An 11,469-nucleotide genomic window follows, 5' to 3' on the forward strand; every position below is an offset into this window, starting at 1 on the left:
TTCATCTTTTCCATAGAAACACCTACATTGCATGAATTTAACGAGATTAAATCACAATTCAACTACTTTGTCCATGTTTAAGTTATGTTTGTAAGCTAAATAAGTGTGTAAAAACACACTTATCAGACACCGTAGCGCCTTGAATTCGGTGTCGAGACTCGGACAAGTGTGGGGCGTTGCAGCGTCATGAATGTGGCAACCAGGTGCCCACACTCTGGTTCTTCTCGATTTCTTGCGTTCTGGTACGGTTCGCCCCATCTTTGCTTTGTCTATTTTGCCCTTGTGTTACAATTTCTTTTTCGTCCATGCCAATAACTTCAATTTAAATATCTTTCTTCGTATCCTTTGCCATCTCAACAAACCTATGAAACAACATTAATACACACATTAAAAACGTTCTGTACTCATGAATTCTAGCTTAAAATCAAGTTACAATTTGCATAAACTCGTGAGTAAAACACACCCGTCAAACACCTTGGTGCCAACCAGTTTTACCAAAAGGAAATAGTAAGGGATATTGAAGAGGATCATAACAACCAGAATAATAATGTACATGATGTTTTTCTCCCGAATTGCAAGAAATAGTTATATCACGCACTCGTTCATTAGTAGTAAAATCATCATCAACCCAAATAGCAGCAACTTGAGATGCACACGGTGTATTATATACTCTTTGATCTGATCCACAATCAGATCTAATTTTAAGACTATGAGATTTCAAATTTGGAATATTTGTTAAAGTCCAAAAAAAAATTGCGTATGAATTCAGTTCCATCACTTTGACAAGCTTTGAAAGTATACGCTTTGTTAACTTTTCAGAAAGTTGTAGTCGATGCTCTATTTCATTTTCATTGTCAAAAAAATAGAGCTGCATATAAGAAGGGCGACTGTTTTGTACAAGAATGTCATTTATAAAATGATATATTTGACCTTGAATTCTGAAGGTATAGATTCATTTGTTTCTTTTGCACAAATCTTTATCGTAATGCACACACATGAAGTGAATGAGAAATTGCTATTGTAAGTTCATACGTAAGTTTTAAATTCAATGGATTCGATAGAATTTGATGTAAATAAATGATGTAATTCATCTGGGGTATCATTCACTTTCAATCTAATAGCTCCATCACAACAACAAAAACCTTTCGATTCATCTTTAAATTTTAGAGCCCCACAATATTCACATGACACAGGACAAGGTAATACTTGTGATTTGTTTGGTATCAAAAGCAAACCTTCATTTGTTGTAAATATTGATGGCATTAGCTCTGAATGAACACCAAGCTGATGGGTAAAAGTCACAGAACAGCTACCTATCATGAAAAACCACATTAGAATCTACAAAAGGCATATCTTTCTAAAAAAATGTAAAACATGGTTATAAATTCAATTTTTGACAAAAGAAATATATCAAATAAACTTATTTGGTCCAACATTCCAACTGGGTAATGGTTATTTTATTAGACGAACAACTAGTTATACTTTTACCTACGGATACATCTCTTTCTGTGAAAAAACCAGGTTGATTTGCCTGTGGCAAGAGCATCATTTTCCAACATTGCAACCATTGAAGCCATGCTCGGCCTATTATCTGGACATTGTTGCACACACAAAAGACCCACATGGATTAATCGTAGAACTTTAGATAGATTAGCTATCTCACGTATATAAGCATCAACTAGTTCCAATGACTTTCATCCTTATGAAGTGTCCTTGCCTGCAGTAACAGATATTTTTAGCCGAGATAGTTCAAAGAGAATAAACATATGCATCTACAAGACAATAATTGTATGTCCAAGAAGGTTGAGATGTTGATGTCCATGGGAAAATCCACTATTTCTCTCGCCAATCACAATTTTCAACACTAGAACACTAAAGTTAAATACATCTAATTTTTGTGAGAACCGTCCATGCACTGCGTATTTAGGTGACATGTAGTCACTACATGAAAGTATTAGCCACAAAATAATATTAAGAACAATGGAAGTATATTAGCTCTATGTTGTGCCGTCGAGATTCTTTCTATATTCCAACTACCCGTCTTGTCTTATCTTCGGTTTCATTCAGTCCAAAACTTCTAGCAATATCGAAGTCTGATATTTTAGGATTCATGTCAGTATCTAGCAATATGTTTCTCACTTTGAGGTCTCTAGGAATAATTCTCATCCAGGTATCTTGATAAATATTACATTAGTCCCCTAGCCACTCCATTAACAATTTGGAGGCGCTTAGGCCAATCAAATAATGCATTTTTGGTTTGATCTGTCAAAATGTTGTACTAGTTAATATACGTCATCCAAATGCAGTACGATGCTAAACGTTAGAAATTAATTTCAAAATCTATTATCAACTATACATTATGGAAAAAAAACCATACTATATCGCAAAACGTTAAATGTAGCAAAAGAACAATGCTTTCTTATATTTATGCTATAGAGTTCATCTCTGGACTAGCATTAATATTCGACTCAGTGCATGTTTTTTAAGTTATCTTTGACCATATGGATCGAACAACGACTTAAGTTAGTAAAAATTCTTTGTGGCGATATGCTACTAGAATTAGAAATCCTTACCAAATAAAATCAAATCCAGACTTTTGGTTGGCATATTTCACAAATGAGCAACTTTTCTTCTCCTTCTATGCAGCATCCTAGAAGCTCCACAAGATTTCGATGCTGAAGTTTAGCGATACAGATAACTTCATTCTCGAGTTAATCAAGTCCTTGCATGAAAGTTTTGGACAACCTTTTCACAGCAACATATTGTCCATCTTCCAGAGTTCCCTAAGATTAGAAGTTGTTTATTTGAAAATGTATTTATTTAATGAGCTTGAAGTAGCTCTGGATTTTTTCTGCTGGAATTCATTTGTTACTCTCTTTTAATAAGTCTTGTGGGTTAACCTTTATATTATATAAAATGAATTTGAGGACTTCATTTCTTATACAAGTGATATGAAAGTTTGAGCATTGCTACAGATATAAGCATGTACGGTGCTCAATGTGCAGAAGTGTTCATCACTTTTCAAAAATTTCTTATAAAATTTTGAAGAAAATTTTTTTCAGGTCTTTAATCTTTTTGAATTAAACCTATGGAGTAAGTCTAATTTTCAGAAGACACACAATATTGATCTTCTGTAGAAGTTCTTTGATATAAGAATATAAAATAAAAAAAATAACATTTCTTTTTGGGATTAGTGTCTGTTGCTTATTCCTTGTTTTAAATCTTTATTTTCTGCACATGTTTCCACTCATTGCAGCCCAAGTAAAGTTCACTAGTCATATAATTCTTCTTAAACTAGAGGATTTTGTATGATACAAGTATCTAAAGGTCTCTGATTTCCTTGAAGTACTGCCGTATTCAATTTTCACCTTATAAACAAGCCCGTATCCACCTTGTCCAAGCTTGTTGTTGGCTGAAAAGTTATTTGATGTGAACCTGATAACCAGATCGCTACTGAACCTATGGAATTTAAACCGGATCCCACGAAAGCCAAGAATCCAGGTTTTGGACTCAACCCACAATATTGGAACTAAGCAACCCAGCAATAAAGCCGATTGAAGGACCTCTTAATTATGCAACACGATGAATCTTACCCGGATTTTTGGATTTGATTCAATAACAAATGAACCAAACAATCAATACAATCACAAGGATATGTTGACCTTTTGATTACAAATAATTATAAAAAAAATCACAACTCGTTGTTTTGAACGCCACAAGACTAATAGATCTTGATAAGTTCGAAAAGATTGTTCAATCCAAAACAATAATTTGAAGCAAAGCTTCGAAAGAAAATTATCTCATTAATTCATTAATTCATCAATTCATCGTGGTTAATGTTTATAATGAATATAAAACCTATTTATATGAAAACCCTAGAATATAGTTTAAAAGGAAATAAAACTCCTAAATCCTAATTAAAACATTAATAAACTCCTAGAATAAGGAAATTACCAAAAAAGTAGTAATTCTCTATCTCGGACTTCAACTGTGTGGTCGCATGGTATATCTATGTGCAGCCGTATGGTTCTTCTTGGATGCGCCTATAAGTTTCGGACGGTCAATGTGTTTCCGCATGGTAGTATTGCTATGCAGTCGCACAATTGCTCGTTTTGGTCCTTTTTTCCAACTTCTTGACTTAGTTGCCCAAGTTGTTTCTTTTTCCACAATCAACAAATTCTCGTTCGATTTGGACCTAGTCCAGATCACATCATTATTGGTGGCTTTTGAAATTGTAGATGCGCAGAACAATGGCAGCTCATAATATTTGTTATGGCTTTCAGTACCACTTCCTTAGACATGAGTAATATAAGCATGTAATTTAGCAGAGAGAAGTTGAAAAGCGACAGTATTATGACCTAGTATTAGTTAACCTTTCACCATAAAATGGCACAAAGTTACCCACCTTCTGTTCTCCATTTTGTGCAATTTCTCTTCCTTTTTGAATAATATATAATCAAGCTGAAGCCCAATAGAACCACCCCCCATTAACGATGTCAAACTCGGCATCAATATTTTTCTTCCCTTTCCTTTAGAATCTACAGAAAGTTCAATCCAAAAGTACTTATAGTCTTTCATAATGATAGAGATCATTCTCCTCTGGTCTCTTGTTTTAAGTGATCATCATCAGATTGCTCTTACGTTTATATAAATAATTTTTTAACATCGAATCTAGTATTTCAATATGACCATTATTTCTCGTATCATATGATGTCATACAAAAGATAAACATGTTATTTACCGTGCTCATATAAAAAGTTTGCTAATTGTCAGAATAATAACAGAATAAGGTCATTGATAGCAAAGTGCACTGAATTATTCATTGATTGTTTAGTATATTCTTACCCAATTCAGAAAAAGCCATTCTAAAGTAAATATCTTATCCATGTGAATATAGATCTCTATTGTCAATCAAGTCTTCATACCAAAATAAGCATCCATTTCCCTCTCTGGTGATATCTAACTGTGTATACGCCATACAAGAGCAATCCTTTAAGCACTTTACTTTGCATTCTTCAACAGTCATACTCTTGTTATACTTACAGTTTCGAGAATCTGGTAATTTAATTCCAGAATACTTCAAAAATCCATCACCCTTTAAACAATTCAAGGGTTTCCTTTGGTTGCAAACGATTTGACCAATCTAACCTAATCCAACCTTCTGGATCTTGTGGCTCAAATTTATCAAGACATACACATGCTGGAGTATTTGCAATATTGTAACTACCATAAGCACCACACAATTTGTAAGTATCACAATTATCTGCTAGAAAATTGATGTACGTGATCCAGTCATGGATCCGATCGACCCATGTCCAGCGTTGTATAATACCAATCTGAGTCAAAAGAACCCTTGAAATAACTTAAATGTCAATAGCCTCCAACCGATGGTATGCCTTGTCTTTGTTCATGATAAATACAAATCTAAAATTCGTATCCTACCCTGTATTTGTTTGCCCACTAAAGCTAAGACCATTCCATGGCCCCATTCTATACAGAGTAGTTGTACCTCTTTTCATGACTAGCTGTGGATATCCAATTGGATCCAAATGAAATGTGAAATCCCCTCTAGCTAGATCGTCATTGGCCTTCCCCGACAATAGGTAGTTCTCTATACCTTTCGCAAAGTTTCTACCAATATTCATGCATGGTAGGGACGTATCACTTGGATAATCAAAACTGTGCCAAAGAAAATTATCTGGAGGATCATCATTTGCTTCTCTAAGGACAAAATTTCCCGAGTCCAACAATTGTAAAACTAGTGTCCGAACAACTCTTGATCTATTGGAAGACCATATGATGTTATTAGTGTCACTCAAAACCACCAAAATACTCGGCTCCTTGACTTTTATGATGCCTAATGAACTTCTTACTGGAATTTCTCTAATGGCTACCCAAACTACAGAGCTATTAAGTATCCACCGAATTCCCACATATCGATTATTGGAGCTACCTGGGGTGAAAAATCCCAGTTCAAATCTTACACCTGATGAAACCAGGATGTCGTCATCTCTAAGAATCTGAGTTGTATTAATGATATCTATTGCTATTGAAATCCTTAGGATAGAAAGCAGTACAACCCTCGGTCATTGATGAAAGAGATGATCTCATCATCGACCGGGTACATGGAGATTTGACTGTAGCCTGAGTAGGCATCCATGAAGCTTAGAAACTTATGACCAGCTGTGGAATCTACAAGTTGGTCGATTCTTGGGAGGGGAGAAACTGTCCTTAGGACATACTCTATTAAGATCGAAGAAGTCAATCTACACCCTCCATTTCGTGTTGTGCTTCTTCATCGGAACTGGGTTGGAGACCCACTTTGGATATTGAGCCTCCTTGATGAAGCCTTTCTCAATCAATTTCTTTACTTCTTCCTTTAGGATCTCATACCTTTCCGGGTTGAAAGCTTTTCTTTTCTATCTATGCGGGGCAGCTTTAGGATCAACTTTGATGTCGTGACAACTTGCCTTTGGGTCGATGCCTACCATGTCCTCATGCCTCCATGCAAAGACATCTAGATTTTTACTCAAGAAGTCCTTTAGCATCTCTTTTATTTTTGGCAATAGGCCTTTTCCCACTTGCAACATTCTTGGGGTGAAGGGGGTCAATCGAAAAACTCTCAAGTTCCTCTATTGGAACCACCTGGGAGTCGGGTTCAATCACACGGGGGTCTATCTCATCAATCATGAATGTTTCAAAGGCATCTACCATCTTGACGTCGTCTTGTCCGAGGCTAAGCTCACTTGGGACATCCTCCATTTTCATGTCAACGATTACTACATTGACATCCCGGGGCTCTGCCTTCCGAATATAATTCAAGTAACACTCCCGTGCTCCTCTTTGGTCACCTTTCACCATTACCATCCCATGTTCGGTGGAAAACTTTATGCACAAATGGTGGATAAAAGTGATGGCTCCCAAGCCTTTCAAGGTGAGTCTCCCTAGCACCCCATGATAAGCCCACATGCTGTCTACCACCAAGAATTTTAATGAAGTTTAGGACCATTTGAGGTGGTTCTCCCATTTCCACTACCAGGGTGATCTTCCCCCATGGAGTAATGCTATCTCCAATGAATTTGTATAGAGGGGTGTTCACGGGATTAAGTTTATGGTCTAAGATCATCTTGTCAAATGTGGCTCCAAAAAGCATGTTCATGAAGTTACCATTGTCCAATAACATCCGCTTAAGCCCGTTAAGAGCCACCACAGCTCTTACAACAATGGCATCTCAATAGGAAAAGTGAACACCTTCTGCGTCCTCATGGGTTAAACAATAGGTGGTGTTAGATTTTTTCGGGGATTTTCATCTACAATGTAGCTGGCCAGTGGGAAGCCCTTAGCTTCTCCACCAACAAATGGGCACTCAAATATTACATCAATCTCATGGATGGGGACATCCTCTGCCTGAGCCTGTTGGCCTCTTCGCTATTGCTGTCCTTCCCTAGGCCTCTCGACTTCTTGCTCCCTTCTCCGTCGAGGTGATGTTTCCCGATGACTTGACCACCTGGAGTGCTGGGCAATGTGGGGGTATTGGGCAATGTCCCTACAATCTACTGTATTGTGGATGTAACAGTAGTGATACAAGAAATATTCAGGGGATTCGACTTGCCTCTAGGTCCCCAACCTCATCCCCAGCCTCTACCTATACAAGGGGCTGCAGCGTATTTTGATTTTGCTGGGTGTCTGCCTCGGGAGCAACATCCTCATAAGCCAGTGTGGGTACCACTTTCAAAGTGGTGGTAGCAACTGCTTGTCCTGAATTGGGGACTGTTTCATTGGTGGCTTAGCTCATCTGGTAGTCCATCAGATGGGAGGTCGGTCTCTTCCCGCATCACCTTTGTTGGGGCTGGAGGCCTTGGCTGGCCCTATTCCTATGATCAATCAATTTTTTGTTGATGATCTCTCACCTTATCATCTCAAGCAATGCATCATAAGTGCTGGGGTCTTGATTTTGTACATTCCTCCAAAATGAGGTGTTCATGTTCAAGGCTCTTCGTAATGCAGACAAGGCTTCAAGATCAGTGACTTGGACGTAGTATGTCATCTCCTCCATGAAACATGACAAGAAGCTTTTCAGGGACTTTCCAAGCTATTGCCTCATGTCTTGCAGATGTTGGATGGGGGCCTCCCCTCTTTTGCTTACTATGAACCTATTCAAGAAAGTGCTTTTAAATTTCAGCCAACTTCTGATGCTTTTAGGTGGCAACCAACTATACCAAATCTTAGCCAATCCGCTGAGGGTCAGATGGGAGGCTCTACATTTTACAATTGGGGTAATGCCTCTTAAGCTCATATAAGTCTTATAAGCATTCATATGTTTTGCCGGGTCACCTCTCCCATTATATTTTAGTATTTTTGGCATCACGTAGTGGCTCGGTACTGGGGCACTTCTCAATTCTTGTGAAAAGGGCAGGTTATCATTGTCATCATCCAAATCACAAGATCATTGGTGTTCATCTGAATCATAATTCTCATCGACCTCATATTGTAGTGGCGGGTAAGATGGGTGATGTGATCCAGGAGACACAAGCAACAAAGTCAAGTCCAAGGTCGAGCCTGGGAAAGGATCCGTTAATAGTCGAAGGCGGGCCGATGACGCAAGCGAGGAAGAAGCAAGTGAAAGAAGGTATGGGATTGCTCGTCAAGGCTACTATTAATGAAACTATGTTCTAAAAGAGACAAGTTTGATATTGGATCGAAGCCGAAGAGTGTTGGCTCAACGCGTTTCAAGCAGAAGAAAACGGAGTGAAGCTGCATAACCATGCAGTCACATAACTTTAACGAGCTACAGTCGCATAGCCACCTACCGAAGCCAAAGAGAGGGCTGACTTGAAGCCCATGCGACCGCATGGATTTCTACCATGCGGCCGCATAGTTCAAAAATCGGAAGAACATGTTTCTTTTTCGCATTTTTCCTATTTTTGAAAGAATTTTATTATTTCTAGACTTTTACCATATTTAGGATATTTTACATGATTTTTACCATGTTTTAGGGTTCTGGTATAAATACTTTTTGTCATTCATTGTAAAACAGAACTTTTGACATATTGAATACAATTGAGAGACATTATTGCTTTCTTCCTTTCGTTCTTCGGTGAACAATTCATGAACTTATCAAGATTAATTCTCGTGGCGCTCAAATCAACTGGGTGAGATTCAATTAATTTGTGTAATCAAGAGGTCCGCACATCGTTGACGATTTCGGTTGCTTGGTTCCAATTTCATTGAGTTTAATCCGAAACCTTGCTTTGGCTATCTTGGGATTTGATTTCAAATTTGTTGTAGGTTTGGTAGTGATCGTGCTACGCGGGTTCACATCAATGGGCCTGCTTGATTCTTCACCTCCTCGCCCCTCCTTTGATGCGTATTTCTAGGTACAACTCGGGGGCTATATACTTGACTTTCCTCCGGTTGTCGAGTCTCGGGAGATAGGGACTGTGGTCTAGTTCTAGCCGTTGGGGTTGGTGAGGTTGGTGACTCATTTCTGCTGGACTTATCCTGTCAAACACACTACTAAACCTTCGGGGTCGTCTTTCTTGTTCATATTCTGGGGAAAAGTTATCCTCTATATCAACTCCTACTTCCTTTTACAAGGGGTTGCTCTCCCTGCCATGCCGTGAAGATGTGGCTCTTTGACTTTGCACTTCATCTTCTTATTGATATTGCCCTGGTGGTACATAGGGAGGCATTGTGAAGCGTCCTCGACCTTGCACTTGCATTAGTAGTTCATGCGTGGCTAAGTTTTTGTTTGTGATGTTCCTCATATTGGCTGCCATGGTAGCTATTTCTCTGGTGACTTAGGCTGCCATCCTCATACCACTTCATCTATGATGGCAGTTGAGGCACTGTCGACTTGTTGGAGCAACTGAAGTGGGTGCTTCGTTGCATCTCCCCTTACCCTCCTGGGGTTACATCACCATCTGAACACATCTTTCCTTAATAAAACCAAAATTTTCCAACTTATGGGGCTTCCTCTTATTTTTTTTTCAAGAACTAATGATAAGTATGTTTTTACACACTTATTTGGTTCACAAACATGACTTAAACATGGATAAAATGGTTGAAATGTGGCTTAATCCTATTAAATTCATGCAATGTAGGTATTTCAATGGAAATTGTGGAATTCAGGAGAAAAGAGTCGAAGAAGGACCAAAACGCAACAAAGTGATAGTTCGAGTACCAAAGGTGCAAATATTGAGAAGTTGAGCTAAATGCAAAACGAGAGTAAAAACATGCCAAGTATGAGCTCAATGACAAAGCAAAACAATTGGAAGAAGAAAGTATTGAAGAGGGACTGAAATGAAGACAATTGAAAGTTGGAGGACTAAAGCGCAAATACTCAAAAGATGTGCCGAATGAGTGGCATTAGAATTAATGGTGTCAATCATCAATTGGAAGATAAAATTTGTTGAAAAGATGAAGAAATCGAAGAAAGAAGTCAAGAGAAGCAACAAGGAAGTTCAGGGACCAAAATGTAAAAAACCACATAGTTGGTTATATCTATGCGACCGCATAGTGTAACCATCTATGCGGTCGCATAGATGGATGCAGGGAAAATATTGGGGCATTTCAAATGACCTATGCGACCGCATAGGTTCCTTCTATGCGGTCGCATAGAAGAAATTTCGGGGGGTTTTCTGCAGTTTCCTTTTTCGACTCCAACTCTTTTTTTACCTAATTTGGACACGCTATATATACCCTAAAACACGTCCAGAACTAGGGTAGATGATTTTGGGAGAAAAGAGGCACACAATAACATCAAGATCCAAGAATTTATGCAAGAAGAAGGAGGATTTCATCAAAATTGAAGATTTGAAGCATCAATTATAATAGGATGATGTCTTCTCCTTTATTGAATCCTTGTAATTTTCTTCAAAACATGATAGGCTAATTTTTTATTTCATTAGGAGTCGATGAACCTTTGATTTTCTTATAAATTCTTATATTTCATGAGTTTAATATAAACTATCTTTGGAATAAATTGTTTGATTTATATTGCTTTGATTGAATCCATGATTTATTGGTCATTTATTATGTGATTGTGATGGTTTATTCTTTACATTCGAAAGAAGTAGAATAGACTCGATATATATAAATTGACATAGGGTCCGATAGGGGATAGAAATATACCCCTATGCTTTATGCAATTCGATAATTGTTCATAGAATTTCATGCGTTTTTGTATGTTGCATCATCCATAGAAATATAGGCTGATGATATGCAGAAATAGATCTAATATATATCGAGAGAGTATATTAGATAGGCGTAGGAACATTGAATTGACAATTTTTCATTCATTTATTAGATTTGTGAAATTAGGGTTTATAGAAATCAAATGGGGATTCGATGTCCCACTGATTTTATTTCAACTTATTTCTACAATTTCATTTACTACATTGCATATTTACATTTTAATTGAGTTGTTGAGTCATTTAATTAGTGAAATTTCGAAATTAGGGTTTTCTT

Source organism: Olea europaea, chromosome 6 (genome assembly GCF_002742605.1).
Source record: "Olea europaea var. sylvestris chromosome 6, O_europaea_v1, whole genome shotgun sequence".
NCBI classification, from domain to species: Eukaryota; Viridiplantae; Streptophyta; class Magnoliopsida; order Lamiales; family Oleaceae; genus Olea; species Olea europaea.